The sequence below is a fragment of the Myiozetetes cayanensis genome, unplaced genomic scaffold (genome assembly GCF_022539395.1).
Source record: "Myiozetetes cayanensis isolate MyiCay16 unplaced genomic scaffold, myiCay2020 scf2-11, whole genome shotgun sequence".
NCBI lineage: Eukaryota > Metazoa > Chordata > Aves > Passeriformes > Tyrannidae > Myiozetetes > Myiozetetes cayanensis.
Window position 1 is genome coordinate 68,291,183 of NW_026087411.1, and position 22,709 is coordinate 68,313,891.

The following is a 22,709-nucleotide window of genomic DNA, read 5'->3' on the forward strand; positions in this document are numbered from 1 at the left end:
CCTGTCCAGCAACCTCCAATTAAACTTCCTGTAATTTACAGAAGCAATTCCTTCTGATGTTGCATGCGGTTATCCTGCAAGGGTCTGGAAACATCTAAGCCATCCCAGTCCATTTGTTAAATTTTATAGGTGTTGCTTATCTTATGATTAAACAAAGACTTGAAAAATAGGTTTCTTCAATGGAGCCCAGTTAAATCTTTTGCAAAGGCTGCTAAAAAGTATGCAAATAGCAGAAACTGACACTCCAGATCATTTTAATCTCTATTACCTCGTCAGTAGATAACTTAAAAACTCCATTTATTATGATAAATGTATTCAGAAACCAGTAGAAGGCTTAAGTATGTGAGGAATCATACTTTTATGTGCTGTAAGTCATCTCACCTGTGTTATGTTTATTCTGGGTGAAAAACAGTGTCTGATTGTAACTGGGAGCCTCTCCAGGGAACTCATCCTCAAATCTCTAACACTGTGATTTACAGGAACAGCATTGTGAAACCTCTTGAACCTTTTGGAGCTTCCTGTTTCTTTCTTGGTCTTTTCCAGACTAATGTAATTTCAGCTCTTTCTTAGCAATTAGATTAGACACAGGCAATTTCCTTGTAAAATTGCCTGAGCAAGTCCTTTGGTAAACTGTAATAAACTTGTTGTGGCTCAGGGGTGTTTGGCAGAATAATTAAACTGGACTCTATCGCCACACATAGGTATATAGTTAAACACCACAGATCTGGTAAGGTGCTTGGTTAAGTTTCTATAAATATAGTTTCTGTCATGGCCATATGTGCCTTCTGTTTATGGTTTCTGCTGCAATTTGTGCATTGTTCTCTCTGAAAAATCATGTTTTAAGTACATTGAATGATAAAGCACTTGTCTCTCTTATCCCACAAGTGTACCAGCATTACACAGATTCATGTTGATTTGTGCCATGTCTGTCTTAGGTGTTCATCTTAAAATAATAGCCCGGAATGTGTTTATTTTAGAATAATACTATTTTAAAACAATACCCCTGAAGGTTCAGGGATTTTAAGACCAAAAAAAAGAGAACAGTTAAGATTTCACACAAATTAAGAATCACCTTTGTGAGCATCTTTCCCAATAAGCCTGAGAACTGTACAGAACTGACAATTACTTTTTCATGCAAGGTCCCTATTGATTTTGTGCAGTATGACACATTCTGCTAGGTCTTTGTGCAAAAGAAGCTCTGCTAACCTCCTGCCCCCTCCCTTGACATCCTCATCATTTTCTGAGTGCCTGTGTCTGGTGCCCCTGGAGCTATCCCCATAAACAAAAATGCACCTTTCAACATCATTTCTCAAGTGTTTTCCTCTTCGTTTCAGGGAGCACAGTGAAAGCAGAGCATCCCTGTTCACACAGAGACATACCCTTATGATTCCAAACAACAGTCTGAACCCATGGGTAATTAGGCCTGTGTATGTAGTTAATCAATTTAAAATTAAATGCTACTGGTGCTGGTGAAAGGTCGTAGTAGGTTTTGTTATGGTTCTGAAAAAAATCTGTTTTAGCAAAGGCTGTCTCTGAGAAGGAATATTGGTTCTTTGTGCACTGCCTGCAACAGAAGCAAAGCTGGGGGTGCAGTTTTCACGAAGGATGCTGTAAGTTTTATCTCCTAGATCATGGGATTCCTGTACTGATTTGAAGAGAGCAGCCCTGCAGTGCAAGGAAGCGGATGCATCTTTTTATCCACAGCAAAAGGAGCTGGTGTGCCAGCGGTCTTGTGGGTGAGATAGGAACTTCATCTCCGGCTTCCTAGTCCATCATCCTCATCATTAGACGATTCTGCCTCCCAGGCAGACAGATTACTTCATATTTTCATTCATTAATGATTTATCAGACAGCTCCTCCCCTAAAGGCTCATCTCCTCAGTTGTACTCACAGCCCACACGCAACCAGCAATATGTAGCTGCCAGCTGGCACTCTGGCATTGGGAGAGCAAGTTGCTAGCCCTTCCCACATCTCCTACTGCCCCCTCCTCACTTCCCTTTCCAGCTGCCCAGCTCACCTGCCAGCTCCTTGGTGGATTAGATTGCACCAAACCCATCAAATCTCCACGTGTCCTGTCCTCCTATCCCACCTCTCCAATCTAATACCTTAATGTGCTTTTCCTAACCTTTTTTTTAAATTAAAAAAAAAAAAAAAAAAAAGATGAGGTGACTCCACTTGTAAAGTGGCGGTGCTGTATCTGTTATGGAGATAGTGGCCTCTCATTTTGGTGAGAGGGCATGCTCAGTGGTGACTTACATTTTAGTTTCAGGTAGACAAGAGGGAGTGCTGGGGAGAGACTGAGCGAACTGTGTCTGTGAGCAGGAAGGTGTGGGTTGGCAACAGTTTCAGATTTTGCTATCAGGTGCTTGGCACAACAGCTCTGTTGAAATCCCTCTCCAGCTGTCTGTGTGAGAGAGTGATTTTTATCACACTGCTAAAGATTAACTCTATTCTTGTTCTCAGTTCTGCTCCCAGGAATCAGGCATGCTCTGAGGTCTGGGAAAGAGAGTCCAAATGACTTCTCATGATGAAAGGGGGAAAATCCAGAATTGTTTGCTACTCTCCAACTTGTCCACTGCAGGCAGGCTGTGACCAAGAGCAAGGGGAACAAGGGCTGTAGGATAGGAGGCAAAAAATATAAGCTAGGAGAAAGGAAATAAATGAAACTCCCTTGAGTCCTTTATACATGAATGTATAACTTTGAAGTGCTTAATCTACTCTTGGCAAGTGGTACCTGATAACTCATTTTCTCTCTTCCCTCTCCCACACCCTCCCAACATCTTCAGAAAGGACATGTGATAGGAATAATAAATCTCATTATTTTAACAGGCTACAATACAGATTATGGATTAAGTGTGTTAAGCAGAAAGAAACTTACTCTTACTAGGATGTCTAAAATCTATTTTCACTTATATTGTTTTTGAGAACTTTCTGAATTATTCAGGCCCCTACACTTACCTCTTTGGTACAACACTTTTAAGTAAACCAGTGTTAAAGGCATCAGGGTCCAATCACAACTTGAGTATCACTAGAGCCTGACACTGAGTGAGCTCAGACTTGGGGAAAGTCTGGATCTAAATCCAGACCAGATTTCTTTACTCTAAGTCTCTGAGCTGGAGCTTTTTTCTGCTGCTGTAAGGAGAGAGATTGAAGGTGAAGGGGACTTCAGGCTGACACACATAATGGTGTTGCCATTCCATTCTGTGCTGCAAGACTAATCAGTTTGGGCACTTTTGGCTTTGGAGGGGAAATAGGTACATGAGAACAGTAGGTGCTTGTGTTCCTTGGACAGCCAGGTGTATGGAAAACCAGTGTCAGTTCTGAGGGTGTAGGAACTCTTGTTGCTGCTCTATGGCCAGAGCAGGCTTCAGGTCTCCCATAGCAGGGGTGGAAGGCCATGGCAGGACTCTGCTCACACAGGCTGAGAAGAGAGTGCATTGTACGGTGACTCAGGTCAGAACAGGGGGAGAAACAAGAACAACAGCAAGTAACTTATTTTAAGGGGTAGTTCATGAGCAGAACAGGGACTTGGGACACGGGTCTTGCAAGTCCCCAGGCCAAGGACACAGCCCATTGGTTGCTGCAAGACTGTTGCATTCCAGTGCTGTAGATGAGGATGGCAACCAAGACAAATAAAGCACTTGCATGCTTTGGCAGATGTGTCAAAACGTCTTTCAGGTCTCTCAGTAAAACCTCAAACCTGGCCCATGACTGTCAACAGAGCTAAGGGCATGTTGCTCTAGGAGATTGCCATCAGTAAAGCCTAGTGTAAATTTACAGCACCTGACTACTTTGTTTTCTGTCCTCTGTATGTGGAGTATGTTGCCTTGTGCATTAAGGGTGCATTAAGCATGCAAGAAGTTGCTGTAGTATAAAGAGTGTGCACTGAATTTCCACCTGGTGTTACCTGCCTGTGCTAAACCACAGTTTACCAAGCAGTTGTTTGGTTTTTCTTGTATCCCATCTCTTAGCTTTACCACTTGAATTAGCGCACAGGATCTAAAAAGGCAGGAATTTGAACCACACCTTTTTCCTGCAAAATGCGTACCATGCTTTTGTTAACTTACTGAATTGTCACATTTGTCTCTGTCTTCTAAAAGGAGTGAGAGGAGGATTTTTATAAGTGCAGCAGCTCTGTGTATGACCTGGCAGAATCACATATTGCTGGGGTTAGAAAGGGTCTCTGGGGATCATCTACTCCAACCCTCTGCTCAAACCGGGGTCAAATTAAAGTTGGTATCTCAGGGTCATATCCGTGCGGGGTTTGGATATCTCCAGCAGTGGACACCCTACAACCTCTCTGGGCAACCTGTGCCAGCATTCAACACCCTCACAGTACAAAAGGTTTTTTCTTATGTTTAAACAATATTTCCTGTATTTTAATTTGTGCCCATTGCCAGTTACTGGACACAACTGTGAGCTCGTGCCTCATCTCATCTACTGCCTCCCATGAGGTATTTACATGCATTAATAAGATTGTCCTGATCCTTCTCTTCTCCAGGCTGAAGAGTCCCAGCTCTCTCAGCCTTTCCTCATAGGAGGGATGCTCTAAACTCTTAACCGTCTTTGTGGCCCTTTTCTGGATCTGCTCAAGTAAGTCCGTATCTCTTCTGTACCAGGGAGCCCCAAATTTTCAGGGTTCCCTAAATTGAATCCAGCACTCCACACATGTCTTACCAGGGGGAAGGATCATCTTCCTCAACCTGCTGGAAGTGCTTTTTCTATGCAAACAAGGAGGCTGATGCCACCTTTGCCAAAAGGGAGCATTGCTGGCTCATGTTCAACTTAGTTTCCACTGGCACACTCAGATTTTCTCCTTCAGTGCTGCTTTATGTCTCTGCTGAGGTCAGCCCTCAGCATGTACTCCCAGTGTAGAGTTCTTCCCCTCCAAGCACAGGACTTTGCATTTCCCTTTAGTGACCTTCAGGAGGCTCCTATTGGCTCATTTCTGTCAAGGTACCCGTGAATGGCAAGCACAGCCATCTGGGATATCAATCACTTTTCCAAACCCTTCTGAGGATGCACACTCTGCCATTGTGTAGATCACTAATGAAGAGGTTAAACAGTATCACCAGTATCACCTCCTGGGCTACACCACTAATGACCCATGCAGCAGCAGGCCCTTTTTGCTGCTGATATACCTGTGGAAACCCTTCTTGCTGCTTCTGACAACCCTCACTGGACTCAACTCCAAGTGGATTTTGGCTTTTCTAACCCTGTCTGACTCTGCTTCCATATCTTGTGCACTTCCATTTTGTGTTTTAGTCCAGAGCCACTTGTTTATCAGTGTGGGCCTCCTGCTGCCTGTGCAATGCCTGTGCCCTGCATATTGAGATGGACCATTCTAGAGCTCACAGGAGGTGGTCCTTGAAAATCAACAGGCTTTCCTGGACCCCTTTTTTCTCCAGGGCTGTATCCCACAGGATTCTTCTGAGCAGATCTCTGAAGAGCTGAAAAACTGCTCTTCATGGGGGTGGTTATCTGCCTTTTTTGAAAAAAGACCATCCACCATCTCATTGTCAGTGCACCCCATGCTGCCCTTGACCTGCACATCTCCTGAGCCTTGTTTGTAAGTGTAAAGTCTAGCATAGCATTTCCTATTGTCAGTCCAGTCACCTGTGTTAGGGAGTTACCATCAACGCACTTCAGGAGTCTCCTGGATTGAACCCTGCTGATTCGGGTTGGCATTTTCAGCTTTTTCTCATGCTTAATGTGTCTGTGGCTGCTATTTCTTTGTGTAGACTATTCAGTCATTTTACATTATTAAACTATTGAACATTATCCTGAAATTATGTCCTGTGGAAGGCAGTTTGCAAAAGAAGGCTCAGTTAAGCTTTGTACCAAAATGAAACATATAACCCACCTGATATGTTAGGTTTTATTTCCTCCCTTTTTCTCACGCTTAAATGTAAAATAAGCATTATACTGTAGGAACCAGGCAAAGGCTAATTTGCCTCATTTGAATGTGAAAAGGAGCCCACATCCTTCCTGTGCCCTGCAAAGAATGCAGAAAGACTTTACAGAGAAAACAGATGTACTAATATGTATCACTTGTTGGGGGCAGGGGGAATCCAGGGTGCTGCCACTAAAGCAATGCTGAACATGCAAGAAACAAAAGCACCAGCATACAAAATATAGTTCTGGGAAGCTGGCAAAGTTGGGACTGTTTTCTTTTGCTTACATTTATGCTCCTGGCATATGAAAAACTGCTCTGGAAAAAAAAATATATATACAAAAGAAAACATGGAGCCTCATTTTTCACACTTCGTCTTCACTGAATACAGTTGAGTGCCCAAAATGCAAACAAAAGACAGAGGCTCCAAACCAACTGTAGGGAAATCATCTGCATTTCAGAGTCGGTATTTCCTCATCAGAAGAATACACTACTAACATCGTAAACAAGACAAACACAACTTTTGGAAGTATCCCTTAATTTTGTTTGTATTTTATATACCTCTCTAACACATAAATATGAAAGAGCTAGTCCTGTTATCTCACAAATAATGCAGAATATAGTAGGGAGGGTTTTAATGGTCTAATGGTTTTTAGCATTGAAGATAGAGAGCAAATGTTCTCATATTATTTCTATGGCTATGCAATCCAGTTCAGAGTACTGTCCTTTCCTGACCCATCTGTTTATCCCTTTCCAAGAACTTTGGCAACGAGCAGTCAGCACTGACTGGTCAGTTTGTGAATACACTGGTGCTCCTAACTTCCCAAATTCAGCAACCTGCCTGATGCAGATTTGGCTCTGTAGCAGTATAGACTATCTTGCCAGCTTTTAGCTTGCAGACAGGAGGCAGTAGCATGTGGCCATTTATAATTTATTATATACATGTATTGCCAGTCACAGTAATAAATAGGATAAGTATAGGAGAATACTTGAAAGTTTCCTATTAAAAGGCTACCTCAGACCTCTTAAATTAAAAACTGGTTTTCAAAAGCAGAGGAGTGAAGCGTAACAGTTACTCAGGTTTCTTTGTTCAGCAGTTTTAGCTGGGTAACATCCATGGGTGGGTATGGCGCTTCGTGAAGACCATGTGCTTTTTCCCTAAATGCAGCACAGTGGCCATTTCCTTACAGGCCGCAGTACTGAGGTTCAGGGCGGCAACAAAGACCCTTCAAAATTGACATTTTCTGCTTGATGTACTGTTTGCATCTTTGGGAGGTGTTCTTGATTTGCAGGAGTTTTAAAACTGTAGCAGTGACACAAATATCCAGCCATGGATAAGACAGGCTCAATAACCTTAAAAAGGGGAATTTTCAGCCCTCTTACCTAAATCACTTACATGAATGTGAATGCAGCACAAAAGCTGAGGTGTTTGAGTTGCAGTTTAACTGCTGGTTTGTTTTGTGGGATCAGGCTAAATAAAATCTTGGCCTTGAACTAATATCTGGGTATTGGAACAAACATCTCAGTGCAGCACGCTGCAGAAGGAAGGAAGCAGAAGAGAAATTAGATCACCTTCCTGCATTATTTCTTGTAAGTGTAGTCTTCTTACGTATGGAACACACATTTCCTGTTGTAAAGATATTGTAACAGCCTGCAGTAGTCAAACAACAGATAATCTGCTGTTGCTGAAAACTGGAGTCATATTAGGCGAGCAGGTTTAGAGGGAAGTATTCAAAGACTTCAGATGATCGGATCTCTCACGCTCTGAAAAGATAGTGATAGTGAACTACATAACAACTGCTGTGATTGTCATATCAACTGTAGCTTTACGTTATGAAAGAAATAATAGACTGACTCTTCATACAAATGACAATGTGAAGGTATGAGTGCTTTTGGTTCTTGCTTTTTGTTTTGTATCGTCTATGCATTGAGACAGAATCATATGGATATCTTATCCTCTCTTCTTCATGTGCCTTAATCCTAGAGTGCAGGTGCTTTATTTGTCTCTGTCTACAATAATACAGGTTTGTGCCCATAGTCCATAAATTGTCTTACAGAACCATTAAGTCCCAGCTGCATGAACAGCACCAACTCTGTTTTGTGATAGCAGCCGTGGAGGTGACAATCCAATTCCAATAACAGAATCATCAATCATAGAATAGTTTGGGTGGGGAGAACCTTAAAAGTCCATCTATTCCAAAACTCTTGCCCTTGACAGTGAAACCTGCCACTAGACCAGATTACTCAAAGCCCCATCCAATCTGACATTAAACATCTCCAACAATGGAACTTTGTCAGCTTCTCTGGGCAACCTATTCCAGTGTCTCACCACCTTCATTGTAAAAGATTTCTTTCTATGTCCAGTACAAATCTACCCTCTTTCAGTTTAAAATTGTTGTCCCTCGTCCTGTCACTACAGGTCTTAGCAAAAAGTTTCTCTTCATGTTTCTTATAGCCCCCTCTAAATTTTGAAAGGCTGCTATAAGGTCTTCTTGGAGTCTGCTCCATGCTGAGCAACCCCAGCTCCCTCAGTCTGTCTTCACAGGAGAGGTTTTCTAGCCCTCTGGTCATCTTTGTGGCCCTCCTCTGGGCCTGCTCCAACATGTCCAAGGTCTTATAGTGGGGACCCCAAAACTGGATGCAGTACTCCAGATAGGGTCTCTTGAGAGCTGACCAGAACCACCTCGCTCAACCTGCTGGTCGTGCTTCTTTCGATGCAGCCCACAATATGGTTGGCTTTCTGGGTGGGAATCATACATTACCAGCTCATATCCAATTTTTCATCCATAGGGTTACTCTCAGTTCCTTCCTCCTTCACTCTGACCCAGGTGCAAGATGTTGCACTAAGCCTTGTTGTATTTCACAAGGTTCACAGAGGCCCAGTTCTCAATCCTTTCAAGGTCCTCTCGATAACATCCTTACCTCCAGCAGTCAATGGCACCACTCAGCTTGGTGTCATCCACAAGCTTGCTGGGAGTGTACTCAATCCCACTGCCTATGTCATTAATAAAGACACTGAACAGGGCAGGTTTAGATTAGATATTAGGAAGAAATTGTTTACTGTGATGGTAGTGAAGCACTGTTGCAGGTTGCCCAGAGAAGTTGCCGGATATCCCATCCCTGGAAGTGTTGAAGGCCAGGTTGGATGGGTCTTTGAGTCACCAGTGGAAAGTGTCCCTGCCCACGGTAAGGGGGTTGGAATAGATGATTTTTAAGGTCCCTTCCGGCCCAAACTATTCTATGATTCTATGATTAAATTATTTATAATTCCTGATGCTTTGAAGTCTTAAAACCCTTATTGCCTGAGCATTACAACATGTACACAAGTCCCAACATATCTTAAAAGATTCTGTGGCTTCTGATATTCAGCCAAACTGCAGACCACAGTTTCTGGCCACATTCTGGGGGCAGGTCACATCAAGGGTGATAGACGAAGAAGGACAAAATCTGGTTTTTCTTTGTGTAGGGGTGGTCTGATGTTCCACTTCAATGGCTGTAACACCTGATATGTCTTCTCCGAGACCACACTTCTTACAGACATTCAAAATGGTCATTTTTTTCCGTCTCTCGATCATGGCCAGATAGCAGAAGCAGGCTTTTATTGTGGTAGAGTGACCCACTCAAGTAGCTGCAGAAGAGCAAAGTGAGAATCATCACAAGACTTTCTCTTCTTGGAAACACTCCAGGCACACAGAAAGAGGAAGCCTTGAGTGTTTCATCTGGTTTTTGCAGACAATCTTGCTGCATGGACTGAAGCAGAAGGGAGCTGGAGGAATGGGAGAAAAAAAAAATGTGAGTAGCAGAGGTGGGAGCCTTTCTTAGGAGAGGAAGTAAAAGAGAGAGGAGGGAATGAGTTTGGGATCTGTTCTTTTTTCTGTTTTCATTGTATAAAGTTGACGGACAAGCCACGTTCAGTCCTGGTATTTTCCCTCATGAGTTCTGAAAAGCTGTACTGTTGATGTGTCGGGTTTCTATCTTTTCCTTTTATACTGAACTTATTTCAGGAGCAGCAGCAACCAGGTGGAGACGAAAATCTTTAGCTTAGCCCTTTGTCCTCAAGATAGATATCATACCGTCCTTGATCTGGTTTCCTACCATAATTTATGTTTTCCATGGAAAAAAATATTCCCAGCTTCTCTTCTTGCTGTCCTTATGCAGAAAACATCAGTATTGATTCAGTGTTCTCTGATATCAAACTATATAGCCTAAAAGTTGCTAGAGCTTGGATATTGAAGTGATTGTCAAGGCAGGAAGGTTTCATCCTGACGATCATATTGAAAACAGGTCCACACAGTCCCCTAAATTTTAGAAGAATGGGAGAAAGGGAAAAAGAGCGGTTTGTTTTGAAGTGAGGGAACTATGTTAGGAACTCTTTTGAATGTACTAAGGCCATAAAGGACTGAATTAGGCTGTTCCTGAGGTTTTAAATTAATGTCCTCCATAGAACAGATGTTTCATGCGTGTTACGTGCAACAAGCCAATTACAAGTCATGTAAATTTAAGCTATAAATGAAATGCTATGTATACATCTAAATACTACTTAGAAATGTTTGTCTTGGCTTTCCCTTTCTTAGACAGCATGTATCAGTATTGCTGCTGAGAGGTAGGCATGTGTTTGGCTAGGGTTTGGGTTGTGCTTTGTTTTCTCTCGTTTTCTTTGGTGGAGAAAGGAGATTGGATAAAACTCTTTTCTGGTCTCTGTTGACATCAGCACATTCGATCTGCCTGCGTCCAAAAGAATTATGTCAAAGCAATTGCCTGCATTTGTTTCTTAGCGTGTTCTCCAGCAGCACTGTCGCTTGAGGGTCAGACTGGAATACATTAAACTGGAATTGGGGCAGAAACTGCAGCCAGCCTCAGGTCAATGATGCCTCTTGAGATTTGCGAAAGTGACACTTCTGGGGTTCATTGCATTAAATTCCATAGCATTTCTGTGTCTAGTCTGGGTGAATTACAAAGGCAGATGGGATGGTTAGTCTCTCACTCTCCTATATAATTCTGTGTCTGTGTGTCTGGAATAAAAGGACAAGTCTTGCATCTACTTATTTTGTAATATTTCAGAAAAAGATTTTTTTCAATCCATGCATTAAAGCTCTTTGTTTCCATGTAGTTTCTATCATTTGTGTTTAGGAAGATTACCGCAGTTACTTCATCTGTAAAATTATATTTGTGGAGTCCAGCCTCTGTGATCCTTGTAATGGTACAACTTTTGACATAAGCAAGCCTTTACAAGGCTTAAAAATGCAGTTGCACATGTGCTTAACAGGACATCCTCATGCTGTAGGATGTAGTTGGAGCTGTGCCAGAGGAAGAGGAAGAAAAATGCATCCAGGAGGACAGAAAGTATTAAGATGCAAAAATGCACAATTCAAACCGTAATTTTGCAGGGTCTGAAACCTCACTCTCGATTATCTTTCCCAAAACTTTTGCTCTATTAGTGACTAAAGAGTTGCCAGTTTTGAGTCTTGAGAACTGTTGATAGGAATAGTGGGTATGACAGGGATGAAGGGGTGGTGTGTATGAATACATGTACACGTATGTATACACACATCACACTTGGACAGGCCATCTTCCATCCTAAAATTTTCACAGACTTTCTTCTTTTAGTTCACTCTACAGAAGTTTTGTGCTACAATTTTACTGAAGATAGTATGTTTCTTTTATGTTTGTAACATAGCACTGAGATTTTACTATGTTGAACATGCTGTGTTTTATCAGGCATCACTTACTGAGAGTGATTGGAAGTTTGAAAAACATTTTTCCCACCTGTTGAACAGAAGAATATATGTAGAACCATAATTAAATATAATTAGATGTTTGTTTGAAATAACGCCTTCTAAGTCTCTGGAGTGGCATATGTGAACCAGTCCTGAGCTCAAGTAATTGGGATTATTTTATCTGTTTTGTTTGCAGAATTTACACTGCAGCATTCAATCATAAGTGGGTTTGTTCCAGAAGCTTAAAAAGAGATGATGCCAGCAACTGGCACAAATCAAACACTTCCCAGCCTTCCCACTCCTGTACATTGATAGGATTAATATTTTCTGGCCAAAGGCCCGGGTTAAGACAGACAGCATGGACAAAAGCTTGCACTGCATCTTTAAAAAGCACCAAATCTAAATATTGACAGGCTGTGGGATGAAGCAAATTCTGTTGCCAGGTCCTTAGGAACCCACCTGCCCAACCTCAGGACAGAGCACCAAAAGCTTTCTTGGGACAGAGCACCAAAAGCTTTCTTGGCAGCACCCACTTCCCTCGGTATGGGGAAAGGGAAGACATATGGATGTCCTGAGTGACCTGGGAGGCACCTGCAGGAGCAGTGCTCACATCCACTCGTCCTGCTTAAAGGCACTAACTCGTTTTCCTGAAGAAGGTAGTTAGTCCAACATTGCATCCTGAAAGGATGAATTTGGGACAGGAAATATCTGTGAGATATGGAGGACTCCTTCCCTCAACATATTTCTCTGAGGTCACCTTCTGTGGCTGGGTGATGCTGGGATGAAATCCCAGGCAGGGATTCCCAATCCCTGGGGTGAGGTCCCAGTAGCAGGCAGCAGATGAAGTGAATTGCTGAAGCAAAGAGTCACAGGTGCTGTGTCAGTGTCAGAGCTATTATAACACCCATCAGTTTCCTGAAAGTGCTTTCCTTGGCATCTCAGTGTGAGGAACTTTGTACAGTGAGGTTTTGTGTGGAGCAAGTGCTGGGAACTGAGAGCCTGCAGATCTTGCAGAAGATGGACAGTTGGGTGTCATTCATACTAGATGGTGTCTCATCCCCAAAAGGTTGGGGTTTCCCCTGGAGATATTTTGTAAGCTATGAGCAGGAAGGCTGCCAGGATTACTACCCTGGAGAAGGAGTGTTTCTTGGTGGCAACACAAAGCCCAGTGTGATGCAGTGAGCACTCACCTGACCTCCAGCTTTAGGCAGGCAGTAGGTATCACCTGCAGGAGCTCCTGCTTTTTGCAAGTTAACCCAACCCATGCGGGTGCGCATACTTTTTAAATCAAGCATAGTTGCTTCCACAACTTTGCAGAGACAGACAGTACATCACAACCTGTAGTGTAAAGGGTTAATTACTGGTTAATTACCCATAGCCAGTCATTGCTGAAAAAGCAGAACAAAATTGCCTCTTCACAGTCTGGATTGGAATAGCATTCCGTTCCAATGCATTTTCCACCTTTGCTAGATTAGAGCCTGCAGTTGTCAAATTTATTCATTGTATGAATACTGCTATACTGTGAACAAAATAACAAAATGCCCTTTTAAGATTTTGGTTTATAACAAAGCCTTCTGCCACCCAGTTTTCAGTCATTTAATTTCTCTTCCCTGAACACTCTTCCAATTTTTCCAACACTTCTTTGTAAAATGAAGCAGCAGAACCTGATACGTTATTCATGGAGCAGAGGAATAAGAACCAAATGCAGCATCACCATAACCTACCTACTCATCTTTTGATTTTCATTTGTTTGTACAGCTGAGGCTCACGTTAGCCCTTTTGGCCACAGCCTTGCGTGGGGAATTCATGTCAAGCTGATTGCTTCCCAGGACCCCGGGTCTTATATTCAGTCTCTGCTTTGGAGAATAGAGTCCTCTCTCTCCCTCTCACCCTGTAAGTATGGCCTGTATTCTTTATTCTAATAAGGTGATTCTGTACTTGGCCATATTAACACCTAAACTGGTTTCTCCCATCTTTCTACAGATCCCAGTTGTTCTTGTCAGGCTTGTCCTTTTGTGGTTTGTTTTCTGCTATCGCCAGCCCCGTGCCTAGCCACGATGACTTAACTTTAATCCAGGTCACTGATAAGGCTATTAAATAGTAAAGAAATGATCACCAATACCTGGGCTAACCCAATAGGAACCCATTTGTTTGCTAATAAATAGTTTCCCATTTACAGTTATACAGTGGTTTCCTTCATTTATCACCTTTATAATGCTTTTAATATGATTGTGGACTCAGAAGTGACTTTAGTATAAAATAAGTTCGAGGTTTTTGCCTGACCTCATACTGTGCTCTCCACCTATGGAGTCCTGCTCTCCATGGGTAGATGGAGACACTCCATACAGGCTTCAAAGCATTCAGTTTCTTCATAAAGATATTCTACCTAACAAGTCAAATGACTTAGAGTTGTAATACTGTTAGCAAAGCTGCCTTCATCATGTGAACTTGTAATTTTTGCAAGAAATTACATCAAATTAGTTTGACAGGATCTATTTCCCTTAAAGCCAAGTTAATTGACTTTAATTACAGAGCTTTAAAAAAGTTATTAATCGAGATCTATATTGGTTGTTTTATCCTCTGCAAAATACTGGAGACTCAGCCAATTGGTCTGTAATTACTTTTTACCCTTCTTAAACAGTAGCCAAATATGGGCCTTCCTCCTGCCCCTGGTCCTTCCCCAGTGGTCCACCACTGCTTTAGGTGCAGCAGTAGCAGCACCAAGACTAGATCTCTAACCTTCTGAGACAAGTTTATTTCTAGCAACTCATCTGAATCACCCAGAATTGTTTATCTGCTGTTTAACAACCCCTCTCCAGGGGCTACTGTGGTGGGAAGCTATTTCATTATCATCATCATCATCATAAACAGATCATCCAGCCTTTTATCTGTGTGCTATTCAGAAATATTTTTTATATCTTCTGTTACCATCATATTGTTATGAGCTATTCTACCATTTTTATTGTTCAAGATTCATCGTTCATAATCTATTTAGAAAAATAAAAAATTACACATCTGATTTTATCTGCCTTAATTTGTCCTAGTGTCTTCTTCATTCCTCTATATAATATAATTTCTATTTTAGCTTTTTTGCTTGTTATTATCTTTTCCCCTTTCTCTCTTCATGTATCAGTTTTGTATATAACATTTTATATGTTTTTTCTGGTAAACCCAGCTGTTGGTTTTTTTCGTTGTGTGTTATTTTTATCTAGCCCATTTTCATGGTTGTAGCACTGGAGGCATTTAGGAAATGTCTTAAACTGCTTGCAATGTCAGCAACTTTCTGTACATTCTGCCTTCAGCCTGATTTGACTCCCATTCACTCTAGTTTTGTGAAACTACTTCTCAGAAAGCATCCACTGTGATTTTAATTTATGCATATATAAAGATAATATGTTCATATATTGCTTAAAATTTTGCTAGTCTGGGTTTGATTGCAGATGATATTAGCTATTTGCACAGGAAGTGTTGGTCCTTTTCAGCCTAAACAACCAGTAACCTTCTGGTTTTTGATCATTTCCTCCCTCTGAGACAAAGTGGAGAGCAGGGATGCTCTACCTCCTCTACTAAACCGGATATGACTCACAGGCAGTTCAGGTAGCTCCATCATGGGACCAGCAGTAAGCTGTGCTTGTGCTGGCCCTGTAGCTCCTGCCAATTGCAGTCCCTGGCTGGAGAAGGAAGCAAGTAAGTGAGTCCTGCTGAGCATGGCATGGTTGTGTGATCACCACGGGGTTTAGCTTGTGTGCAGTGGAGTTTAGCTACGTCCCACAAGCTCTTCATGTTGTGGTGATCATGCTGTGAACTGCTTCTGAAATCTCTTTCCCCTTCAGTACTGCAAGGCCTACGCTGTGTATGACTCATTTAGCTAATTGGCAAGAGCTTTATTTCACGGGCTTAGGAAGGCTGATCTTTCTTTTAGATTAGGGGTTAGTGACTTGTCATTTGTACCTCTTTAGAAAGTACAAGGGTGCTTTAGTGCTAGTGACATAAGGTCTCCAGCATAAGTAACACAAGGAGGGATTTTGTACTTCTTGTATATGGGTGTCGAAGAAGTCCATCATCCCTGTACTCTCCAAGATTGTTTACTTCCAAGTTGTCAATCACTCGAACACACATCATTTGTGACATATACAGCCTGTCAACTCCCCTCTTCCATTTGGAACTTTTAAAATTGACTACAACTGTTTCTGTTAATAATATAATCTAAATGTAGCTATTATTTTGCATTGCTGCTTTGCAGGCAGAGGGTGTATCAATTTTTTTCAGGTTCTTGTAATTAGCATATAGGCAACTTAAAATTCTCATAGCCTCTGCTTTGGTTAATGTTGTCCTCGATATCATGGGTTTGTGCTGCATGTGCTTGTGGTTCCTTATTTAACCAAACTTGTCCAGCAAGCCTGGCTTACAAAGTGTGTATTTGTTCCCTATCAAGAGGTCCCTTTCCCTTTACAACACAATCCACAAATATGAGATCTGTCCCTGGGTTGTTTACCTAGTTTTTAACTTCAGCAGCCTTCCGTTTTTTGTCTTTTTGTGGTAGCAAACAGTGAGGAACTCCAGACAGAATCTCCCAGTCTCCTGAATTGTTGATAGTTGTGTAGTTCATGAGGTGTATCACAAAACATTCATTTTCAGTGAAACCCCGTCTGTCTGCTCCAGATTACCATCCATTCCTGCACTTACCTTTGTGTCTTAAACACACAGAAACAGAGTTTCAACCTCTGTTGACTGCCTCTTTCTCATGCACTACTCTTTTCATTCTGCTGATGAGGAAGGTTGGAGCCATCCTCAGGGGCACTTGGGGTCAATTGCTCTTGCTCAGAGAGCCAAACTGGGGAGGGAGTGCAGGCAGTGTGAAAGAAAGTTGAAATACCACCAGCAGAATGTTGCCACAGTGTCCAGTGGATGTATATTTGCTTGGTCAGATGTGTGCTACAGGCTTGTGGACCGCCCAGTGACTGATGGGCCCCAATGTTCTCTGGACCACCAAACAAGCAACACCATTGTAGATACTCCCGTATGTTAAATTGAGCAAATGTCCACTTGGGCAAACTTACGCACTCAGTTCTGTGTGACTAACAGGATCTTCAGATGGGTTTTTGAGCTTTGCTAATGTACCTTCATTCACAGAGCAGAACTGAAGCACAGTTTCTTCTCCTAAGCATATGAATCTTTGAGAAAGAATGAAAGAGGGACTAAGAGAAACAAAGAAATCAGACTTCCTCTGGTTTTAGGGAAGAGGCTATTAAATAGAGTTAACATCTGCTGTTTTGGTCACTCATTGTGAAAACCAGATTGAAAGAGACTCACACATCCTCCTGAAGATGCCTCCAGAGGCAGTGCTCTGACTGGCAGATACTTATTTAGCCTTCACATTGCCTTAGGCAGTCTATTCCAAGTTGTTTTGCTGTCCTTGACAATGGAAAGGATTTTCTTCCCTGACACCTAGCCTAAATACCCACAGCTTCCATGTAGTCCATTATTTCAACGTGACTTCCTGCTTAGGCCATGAAGGTTTAAAGTAGGGACTCCTGCAGCCTACACCCTACACTCAGCTGTGCTGAGAAGATTTCAGTAGCTTTAAGCTAAAGGACCAGGTTGTGGACCTGTAGCTTAGACTCACTGCACATGACCATTCCTTGCAGATCATTCCCTGACCAGTATGTGCAATGACCTCAGGTTCATGATGAAATAAAATAATCTCTTCTACTTGTCCTCAGATGTGGACATAATACTTAAAAATAGATCTACCATATGTTTAGTGATACTTAGGTATTCTGAACAATGTGAAGGGCCCACTAGCTGTTTGCTGGCTTCCTTTGGAAAATTGTCTCTAACTCAGCAGAATCTATTTTTCATGGCTTTTTAAACCCTGTTTTCTCTAACTAACAGAAGGGACCTTCCATCACGATTTTTCCCACCACCTCTTTTTTAAACTCAAAGTCCCAACTCTTGAAGCATTTGGGATGTTCTCCCATGCTTATTGTTGGCTCATTCACCTCCAGACTGTGATATTCTAATTCAAGCAGTGCAGCCACCTAAGAGTCAGGGCAGGCTGTGCGATCAATCACCAAAAATGAAAACTCATCGGTTCTACAACCACACACACTGATGCAAAGACAAAGAGGACAATACGTGGAGGAGAGAAGGCGTCTGTCTGGTATTATGGTTTTGTGTTCCTCTGTTGTTGCTACTGCTATCTTGAATTGCTAATATCTTTTCATGAGGCAGAGAGAGAGAGAGAGAAAGAAAGACAGAGATAAACAGAGAGGAGCAGGCCTTTTTAGGCATAGGTCCATGTGTAACAGTTTTGGTACTACCTCTTAGAGTTCCCTGAGGTAGCAATGGGAGGTAGGCAACCTCACTGAGCTTTGTGATACTGCAGGGTCCACTCTGAGCTGAGTAGTACTGATCCACCTTTGGAGGCAGAGGGACTTTGTTGTGGGTTGTTGGTCTGTAGCAGAAGCCAACAAAGGGGAAAATATCTATTCTTTCTCCTCCTGTTCTTTTGGATTCTGCCTCAATTCCCTTCCTTACTCATCTCCTGCTCTGGTGATTGACCCATCCAGGTTTGTGTAGGTTATCTCTGCTTCTAGGGGCATTTCCCAGCTTTTTGGCACAAGGGAGTGTATGTGGTTAAAACAAAGTAGAGACTGACCACTGACTTCCTAGAAGGCATCCCAGGTGGCATAATTGCAGCCTGTGGTAGAACATGGGGACCGGTAGTTTGCAGGGTAGTTGGCAAAATAGAGTTGAAAATCACTAGTCCTAATGACCTCATGGTTGGAGTGTGTGCATCAACACTGTCACTCTTCTATAAGAGGGAATGCAAGATTAGGAACTGAAAAGAAAATGAGTGATGCAGATGCACTGTCACCACCTCCCACCAGCAGATTGATGTTCACCCAGTCTCTGAGCAATGACTACTCTCAAAAAACTCAGTTTTTATTGCTGAGCACAACATGATATAGAATAATCCCTTTGGTCAGTTGGGGTCAGATTCACCAGCTGTGTTCCCTCCCAGCCTTTTGCCCACCCTCAGCCTACTTGCTGCAGTGGCAGAGTGAGAAACAAAGAAGGTCCTGATGCTGTGCAAGCACTGCTCAGAAGTAGCTAAAACACGGGTGTGTTATCAACATCATTTTGGTCACAAATCTGAAGCACAGCAGGGTTTGGAACACTATGAAAAAACTTAACTCCATCCAAACCCAATACACATGCCAAAGCTGTCACCTAGCAGTAAGCTGTCATACACTGAAACCACAGGGGCAACAGTTGGGTTTGAGAAAACAGGTCTCACTAGAGCACTTTTTTGTGTGTGCATGTGTGAGCGTAGGCAGAGGTTTTGTGTCTTCCCGTTACTGATGTAGTCAGTACCTTCAGCACTCTGGTCCCTTACTGGCCTTTGCCACAATGTGGTTGCCACCCTGTTTGGGGTCTCCACCTGTAAGCGTCTTTGCTGTTGTATATGCAGCCAGCCACAATAATGATGAAAAGACTGGGAGTTTCTTTGTGAGCTGACTACAGGCAAATTTTTGCTTGTGTTTTTGAAGGAGGACGTTTTTTCCCTGTTGTAACTGGACAAATAAGTGATTTAAATAATACTTTAAAAATATTAGCAGTAGCAACCTGTACGTGAAATGAGAGCACCTTGGGGAGGGAATGGGGCCTCAAAGGGTCTTGAAGAAAGTCATCTTCTGATCTGAGACTCAGCTAGCTCCCTTTTCCTTGCCATCGTATCCTCCGAGGTCTTCAGTCACAAAACAGAAATCAGACAAGCAGAAAAGAGGTTAGTTTCATTTGTGCATTGGCAAAGGGGGGTGAGGAGGGACCAGTGAGGGTTTTTTTGAGAGAAAATCTTTTTCTATGCCTCTTTTATAGTCCGCAGTGGCAAACAGGCAGAACCTCTATACTGCTTCCTTCCCTTTTCCCCTCTTCCTTCCCTGCCCGTCCTGATTCACATTTTGCACTCTGCTCTGTGCCACTCCCATGCTGCAGGTCAGATGAACAACCATTAATCCTGGGCAGGTTCTAAAAATAAGAACTGAAAGAAAAAATATCAGAACACTGTGAATCAAACTGCAATCATCTTTCTGTTCTCTTAATGTGGGGGGGGAGAAGAGGAAATCAGTGGAGACACTCTTTCACTTCTTCTCTTTCCAAGACAAAATTATTCTGGCATTTGCAGCAGTTTTCCCTTGATATAGGTTTTCTAATTTATACACTTAAAAGGCACTTTAAAATTTAGGTGCATTAGCTCAAAATGCTTATGCAGACCATTCACCCAGTTCTCTCTGCTTGTGAATAGAGCTACCATAAGCAGCCTGATGGAGAAGGAATGTAGCTTGAAATCACGCTATTGAATTTACATGGTGTTCTCATGTGTTACTCCAAACCAAGAATAGACCCATCCTCTGGGGGGTTTAGCTATAGAGTAAGCAGAATGTTTACTGTGTGTAGCTGCTGCCTTTAGCTGTTAATGTCAAAGCTTCCTTTAACTCATTTTAAGCATAAAAAAAAATCCTTTGTGCAGCTTTAAGTCTGACTTGCTCTTTGGTTTATGAGCATAAAACCTGCAGGCCTTCCTTCTAAAGTTAGCTATACATAAGCTTCTTTCTTTTAGATTACAAATGAAGTTTGGATGTTGGTGGGAAAAGAAAAAAAGCACAGAAGAACCTTTTCTCAGAACTGCTTTTCCTGTTCTACGTTTTTCTAGGGCATCTTTTTTCTTAAAGTAATAAAAGCCCTGAGACAGTACAAGGCATAACTCAGTTACTGTAACTTTAAGAGATTACAGGGTGAGCCTCTGCTTTAATTGCTTCTTGTGTTTTGTTCTGGATCAGTTTTGCTGAAAGGGATTTATCACAGAGTGGAAGAGAATTCACTGTGTTTTGAAAAAGATAAGGCCATGACATTCAACTGGCAAAGAAGCCACAGAAAACCGAAAGGGTGGAGACGTGTCCCTTTGTGGGCAGTTTGGATGGTTTATCTTCTCTTTTTGGATTGGGGAGCTTTCGATTATGGCTGCTCAAATAGCCACATGGTGCTAATGCAGCTTCCTGTGGCCTTGCCAGGTGACCTTCCCACCAGCCAGTCCCATCACCACAACTGTCCCTCAAACAACCACCTATGGGCATGGCTATTGTCCCTCCTGCCCAGCTGGAGCACTGACTTCCTTTTTCTTCTCTAGTTTGTAAAATACAGATCATAGAGCTATATTGTTAATAAATGGATCATCTGGGTTGTAATAAATCCCTTGCCAGAGTGGGATAATACCCTCCCACCGGCAGGGTGATGGATCTGTTTGTCAAGACATTCGTCACTCTTTCTTCCTGGCATTGAGTGGCCACCCGCCCTGCCCCATGGGCAGCTGTGCTCACGGCCTCTGGCAGAAGCCAAGGGTCTGGTTGTAGCTCACTGGAATCCTCCAACATATGCCTTCTTTTCGCCAGTCCTGACCCCTGAGGCTGGCTTAAATTAAACAGCAAGATGAAGCCCAAACCTTCCATTTTTCACAACTGACTTTTAGTTCAGGTCCCAAAGAGGAAAAAGACAGAAGGCAGAAGGCAAGCACAGGGCTACACTTCGCAGAGATGTGTTACAACTTAAATCTTGTCTGTAATGTCAGGAAGCTGTCATTTCCAGGGCTGCGTCCCCAGTCACTTGGTAATGGGGAGAAACAGCAGGGCAGAATATGACACTTCAAAGCTCCTTGCAGGATCCACTCTTCTCATGGTAGCAGGAGCTGCTTCTTTTCCTGAACTGCTTCTGCCACTGTTGTAGAAGATTTCCAAACCAACTGTGTGCTGACAAGAAACAAGGAGCACTCCAGCACTTAAAAAGACATTTTCTTTGAACCAGAGCACTATGGCAGCAGGAACTCATCTAAGACTGCTCTTCCTACTCCTCCAGCTGTAGTTGTCCATTGACACTGGGCAGTAGCCTGATTTTTGACTGCTGCAGATGAACAATTAAATTGCTGGGATTTTTATTGTCAGCCTGATAAATCAGAATCTGAGAGTGAAGCGTAAAGGACTCCCTTAAAAAATAAAATTAATGCAGCCCAGGAATTTTTCAGTGCTGTTTTGAAACATACTTGACTTGAAGTTTTGCCCTGGTGTGTCTGGCTTTTTGTTCAGAAATCTCTGATTGTGTGTGTGAGATTTTCTGCATATCTTTAACAGTCAGAGAACATCCAGTGGTAGTACTGCATCTGATTTACATTTTTTAGTGCTGTCTGATGGGTGTGGTACTCACGTAGATTTGCAAGAACTCTACACAAATCTCCAGCTTCATTCAAGGCTAAAGGAGATTATCACATCATGGTATATTCTTTCTAGATCAGACATTAGTAAAAAATGATATGTATATATAGTAACCTGCAACCCACAAGCTGAGAAATAACTAATAACACCCAAAAGTTTGAATTATTTTAAAGTATTTGTTGTATCTTCCTGACCTGCTTTATGATTCCTAAAAATTATGGAATCACTGGTTATGCTGGAATGAAGGAATTCCTCTAAAAGATACCAGACTTAATAGATAAAACCAAAAATAATTCAATAAGTGTTGCAATTTTATTCCATCTGTTTCATTTGAGTTGGCTCGAAACTGACACAGTATTAATTCTGGAAATCCAAAATGCTCCCATCAGCATAGATATGAGTCAGAGAGAGGTCAGCAAGCAGACAGCATGAGAATTACTGACCTACATAGGACTAGTTTTAAGTGCTTATTTGTTGCCCGACTTGGAATGCCTTCCTAGTGACTTGTAATATTCAAAGTGGGTGAGTGTGAACCTTTTCTGAAAATTTGAGGGGTTTAGTGTGTCTCAGGCTCTTGTTTCAAAATACATACTCTATCAGTTTCTCTCTAGGGAGCTACTAATAGTGACATGGAAAGTAAGACATTTCAACTTCAGGGTAAATTTCTGTGTTGACTATTATCCCTATCCAGCCTGCAGGAGGAATTCCACAGAAAACTAAAGTCTCTTTTAAAAATTCTTGTAGTTCTTTTTCTTGGAAAGCCCTTTCTGTCCTTCTTGCATCTTCTCAGTAACTCAGAATGTTGCATTTTGAATATAAAATCCCATGGTA

The 22,709-nt window shown here is 42.2% G+C and overlaps 1 protein-coding gene across 4 annotated transcripts in view; it reads left to right on the forward strand.

Moving 5' to 3' along the window:
• The window catches only part of FYN (FYN proto-oncogene, Src family tyrosine kinase), a 142,899-nt gene that overhangs the window by 72,113 nt on the left and 48,077 nt on the right, over positions 1 to 22,709 (forward strand). For 3 of the 4 annotated variants that reach the window (XM_050315874.1, XM_050315871.1, XM_050315873.1), the window contains exon 3: positions 13,369 to 13,503. The exons of the other annotated variant lie outside the window; for it this stretch is intronic. The gene's annotated coding sequence lies outside the window, so the exon portion shown is untranslated. The remainder of the gene's footprint in view (positions 1 to 13,368; positions 13,504 to 22,709) is intronic. 4 annotated transcript variants of the gene reach the window in all.